Raw genomic sequence first — 6,000 nt, forward strand, 5'->3', positions numbered from 1 at the left:
ATATATATATATATATATATATATATATATATATATATATATATATATAAAAATCAGTAGAGAAAAGGGTATTGGATGAATCTTTAGAGTAGAAATGCTTGTGATAAATTTTAGCCATCCAGCGGGTCGAAGATAATTTAGATTAGTCTTTGACCAGTTTGTTCAGATTGCAGCTGATTAGTAAGTTTTACATTCAGCCATTTAGAAAGTAGACCAGACGTCTTGTCAGAAAATCAAACACTAAACAAGTGTTGGTAATTGATATCTACACATTACAGTGTAATGAAACTGCTATTTTGTTCATATAGCTGCAGTTCACAATCAAGGTTCTTTTCAAAGTCAGATTCCATCAGATCCTCCAGGTTGGTGAGAAAGTTTCCTCTCTAAGGAAACCCAGCAGGTTGCATCAAGTCTCTCCAAGCAGCATTCACTCCTCCTGAAAGAGCGTAGAGCCACAGTGGACAGTCGTCTGCATTGTTGATGGCTTTGCAGCAATCCTTCATACTGAGCATGCATGAAGCGACAGTGGAGAGGAAAACTCCCCTTTAACAGGGAGGAGAACCTCCAGCAGAACCAGAACCAGGCTCAGTGTGAACGCTCATCTGCCTCCACCCACTGGGGCTTAGAGAAGACAGAGCAGAGACACAGAAAGCACAGAAGCTCACATTGACCCAGGAGTACTTTCTATGGTAGAGAAGACAGAGCAGAGACACAGAAAGCACAGAAGCTCACATTGACCCAGGAGTACTTTCTATGGTAGATGGTAATAGAGGATGATCTGCCTCCCCTGATGATGTCACAGCTAACAGAACACCAGACCAGGTGTACCTTCTATGAAGAGAAAAATGACAGAGAACAAAAAGTTAAAAGCTGAAATAACAACAAGCAATGCAGATTGGAGAGCAGTAGGAGAACTCAGCAGAGTGAGAGAAATAGGCCCTGATGTCCTCCAGCAGCCTAAGCCTATAGCAGCATAACTACAGAGGTAGCTCAGGGTAACATGAGCCACTCTAACTAGAAGCTTTGTCACAAAGGAAAGTTTTAAGATTAGTCTTAAAAGTAGACGGGGTGTCTGCCTCACGGACCAAAACTGGGAGTTGGTTCCACAGGAGAGGAGCCTGATTGCTAAAGGATCTGCCTCCCATTCTACTTTTAGAGACTCTAGGAACCACCAGTAGACCTGCATTCAATGCGTGGCAAACCACTTTGCTGAGATGTCCAGCTAGTGTAGCCAGCCAGCAGTATTGCATTTATTTTTCATGTCAGCCATGTGGGTCGTAGGGGATTTGTGAGACGTTATTCCACATAGACAGCCATCCAATGCAAATTAATTTGTTTTTACTGTGACCCCATTTAGTCAAATATTACAAACCTATTTTTGTCATATTTACGTAAATGTGACTCTGAGGAACGCAATGACTGAAACAAAGTATATTTTAAAAGGTTTATTGAATGGTTGGTTCTTTCTGCTGGTTTAAGGTCTTGGGGGTTCTGCCGGAAAGATGGAGAGGGTGGTGAAAAACTTGAGCTTGGTTATGAAGATGAGGTTTGGTCAGGAACTCACTGAGGCGGTGGCTTGGGTTTGGTCCAGAGGACAGGTGCTGTGCAGACGTCCGGGTTGTCGGTGCAAGTCCTGGTTCCTTCTCGGTGTTGTGACTGACTGGAGGGTGGACAGGCAGGAGGGCTAACTGGGTTCTGAAGGTTCAGCTTGGTTCTTGTGGACTGGTCCAGGAAGGCTTCTGATAGCGTGAACGAGGTTTCCAGGCTGAGAACAGATGAACAGGTTTCTAGAGCACAGAAACAAGGTTAGTAAGGTTTTCAGGGAATAACGAGAGCTCACTAGGGTTTGGCCTGTTACCACGCAAGCGCGCAAACGAACTGACACCCTCCTTCTTCTTATTCTTCTTCTTCTTCTTTTGTTATTTATTGGCGGATGGCAACTAACTCAAGGTGCATTTACCGCCACCTACCAGACTGGAGTGTGGTCTTCAATGATCCCAGAGGGAAATTAGAATTAATAATGCATACCTCAATGGTATACTAGAATGCGCAAATTAGTATCCATACACACTCTAAATACGATTAAATAACCCAGTGTTTTTTAAAAATCGAATTAATTGAATTCTAACTAAATTAGATTTATTTCCTAAAAGATTTATGATCGAAAATCCTATCTTCTCTCTATTTAGTACTGACTTTAAATGCTGACGTTCCTCTGAATACTTATTACACTCAACTAATACATGTTCCACTGTTTCCATATGATTACAGTAATTACAAGTGCCTGTTTTGTGTTTCCCTATTCTAAAAAGAGACCTATTAAGTCCAGTGTGACCAATTCTAAGTCGAGATATGACTACCTCTTCCTTCCTCCTTCCATTCATACAACTATTACCCCCCACAGTCTTTTGAATTTTATATAAATCTCTACCAGTGTCATTACTATCCCATTGCTCCTGCCAAACCTTACTGATTTTATTTTGAATAATAGATTTACCCTCACCTTTGCTTAACGGAATACTTAAGTTAATGACATCTAATTTCAGGCCCTGTTTAGCTAATATATCTACTTCTTAATTTCCTTCTATACCTACATGAGCGGGAATCCATACAAAACAAACAGAACATTTCTTATTATGTAGCTGAACTAATAATTGATATATGCCTAATAATAAATCTAATCGACAAGATTTGCCAGATTTTATACTTAATAATGCAGCTTGACTATCTGATGCAATTACATATTTACTTCCTTCCCTAATATTATTATCATCCAACCATTCTAGAGCTAACATAATGGCAATTAATTCAACGGTAAAAACTGCTAGATGATCTGTTGTTCTCTTTTTAATCTTGACCTTATGGTGTGGGATATTCACAGCTGCTCCTGTTCTGCCACTATTAGGATCTTTAGATCCATCTGTATATATAATTATACTGTTTTTAAATCTTCCAAAATAATTATTAACTATAACCCATTCTGGAGTCTTTCCCTTTTTAAGAAATTTTCCCAATTGCAGATCAACTTCTGGTGCGATAAATAGCCATGGTGGAATTGATGACTGTGGAACTGTAAAACTGTACTTGAACTGAGTCAAACCCAAATTTTTAGCTTTGATGTCCCCAATCCATCCAAAGCTGTTACACTGACACCCTCCTCCTGGTTCCAGCTCCTTATAAAGGGTGATAATCAGCTCTGATGTATCACACCTGCCTGTCCAGCCCTGCAGAGGAGAAAGGGCAGGGAAACCAGGCCTGCACCTAGAGCACAGAGTATGACTATTTTTTTTTACTTTTTGTAGATCACTCCCTGGATTTTAAGATCCTAAACAAATGTGTTCTGGAGGATTTTTGCACTGTTCTGGTTATAGTGGTTGGTAATTAAATTAAAGGTTTAATCAAAATTACAGCAAGCCAACATTTAAAATTTTGGATTCATTAATTCCATGTATTTTTCTTAGAATAATCACCGTTATGTGCAAAAATAAAATATTTAATCTACCGTATTGCAACACACACACACACACACACACACACACACACACTGATAATATTAAGCACAAAATCATTACCAAAACTTTTTTATTTTTTAGTAATCAGAATTTACATCATATCAACATTTAGTATTGCGTAATATTTCAGTTAAACCTTCAAAAATGAATAAAATTGAATAAATTCTCGTAAAACATTTTAAATTTAAAATTCTCATTTCCAGTCTGTTAGAAATTTACATTTGTGAAAACAAACTGAAGAAAAAGCAAATAGTCTGTGATGGGTTTGGTGTTTGTTTCCTCTTATATGACAAAAGTAAAACTGCCACCCTAAGATTTAAATCCCCCCATTAAAAATCCTGAGGTGCCACTGAGTCCACATGTCCTGACTGGATTTAGTCCAATTAAAGATCTCTCAAGTTTAGCTCTGTTAGCTCGTCTGATTTGGCTCAATTTACCTTAAAACTTTCAGAGAAGCTGAACTTTTTGTCTTAAATGCTGCAAATTAAGATGAATAAAAAGACACAGAAACTCTCCCTTTATGTGGGCTGTTAGATTGTTTAGTCTTGTCTGATTTGTTAAAATGTAGTTAAAATTGGCCATGAAGGAGTTTCAGGTTCACTCAGAGGGAATAACTGGTGGTTGTTTTTCTTTTTATAACAGAATAAAGTTTAAATATTGAGGAAAAAGTCCAAATGTTTAGAAAATGCATCAAGATAACAAGAAGGTGATCCTGATGCGTATCAAGTGTTCATCAATAGGATGTTTAAATGCTAAAAGAGATTTTCTTTGTTATTGAATATTATGCTAAAGTATAAAGCTACTTGCTCATTTACACGAGACATGGCTTTACACCAATCATTTCCATTTTATTAGGGAACTTTTAAATTTATCTCATTAATTTGACTTTATCTATAAAAACTACCCAGCTTCAGCTTCATCCTCCTTTAACTTTTCCACATTTTGTAGCATTAAAACTCAAACTTCAATAAATCTGCTGACATTTTATTAAGTGGAGCAAAAAAAAATGTAAAAGTAAATATCTGAAACGTGTGGCGTGCATTTACATTCAGACCCCTTCCCCTTAAATCCCCTAAATAAAATCCAGTGCATTTTACTAAACATTTCAATAATTATTAACGTACAAATAAATCTGATTAATAACCCAAAATATAAAGTAACCCAAGAACTAACTTTAAATTCAAAGTAATTCAGAATAAAAAGCTCCAGGTTCCTGTTTAAAATCACTGAGTTTCAATCAGATCATCAAGGTTTCATCTGGACTTTGTGTTCTTCATGCTGAGAACATCAGAGCTGCTGTTTGCTCACTGAGATCTTCATCGGTAGGATTTTTACTTTACCCACAGTGTTGAAGTATGGAAACATCTTGTCAGTGAAGGTGTGTGTGAAGGTGTGTATGTGTGAGTTAGTGTCCAGATCAGAGAAGGACAGCTTTCCTCTGTCCCAGTCCAGATTCACTCTGATCCTCTGGAAATTCTTCTGGACTGAGAGAACCATGCGAGGAGATGGAAGAGACCGTGTTGAGTATTTACCTAAAGAGAACAATAGAACAAACCATCCAGACTCTATGTCTCTCTTCCTCTGGACAGACTCTGCTAACACACCAAGCACCCAGACTTCACTGTCTCCAACATCAACATCCCAGCTGTGGTTCCCTGAGTTGAAGCCCTCAGAACTCAGGACAGAATACCACCATGACCCAAACCTCTCTGGATTAACAGGAAGCTGCTGTCTCCCTCCTAAAGTCAAACTGGTCAGATCTTCAGACAGGATGAGTTCTGAACCAGCAGTGTTTGGGTCCAGGATGAGAGGAGTGTAGGAGACCATGTTCTCCATGTTGCTCCAGATGTTGAAGACCAGGTTGCCCAGATGTTTGGCCTGGTCTATCAGAGCTCCTGAGGGCAGCTGTGGATCCTCCAGCAGGGGGCAGCGCTGGACTCTTTCCACTGCAGCCTTGTAGTTGTGCAGGAATGAGACGTCTTCAGCTCTCAGCTCCTCCTCTGTGGCTCTGACTGTGTCTGAAAGAGCTGCTATCTCTCTGCTCAGAGCCTCCATCTTCTCCTTCATCATCCCACTCTTCTGCTCCTCTTCCTCCCTCAGTGCAGCCAGCCTGGCCTCCTCTTCCTCTGCTAGAAACTGATGAAGCTTCTTAAACTGCTCCTTAATCAGCCTCTCTGTGTGTCGGGCCTGGACCTTCATGTGTTCTGCTGTCTGATCAAACTCCTCTAGAACTTTCTTCCTGAGCTCCAGGTTCTTCTTTAAAGGTTCCAGAGTTTCCTGAAGGTTCTTCTTGTGATCCTCAGCAGCTTCGTCGATGGGTCTGAATTTGTGGTTGATGTGTTTTTTTGAGTCTTTGCAGACGAGACACACTGGCTGCTGATGGTCCAGACAGAAGAGTTTGAGTTTCTCAGAGTGCAGACTGCAGAGATCCTCTGAAGCTCTCTGGTCTCTCTGCTGTAGGAAGGTCTCACAGAGTCTCTTTAGAACC

Source organism: Fundulus heteroclitus, unplaced genomic scaffold (genome assembly GCF_011125445.2).
Source record: "Fundulus heteroclitus isolate FHET01 unplaced genomic scaffold, MU-UCD_Fhet_4.1 scaffold_727, whole genome shotgun sequence".
Classification (NCBI taxonomy): domain Eukaryota; kingdom Metazoa; phylum Chordata; class Actinopteri; order Cyprinodontiformes; family Fundulidae; genus Fundulus; species Fundulus heteroclitus.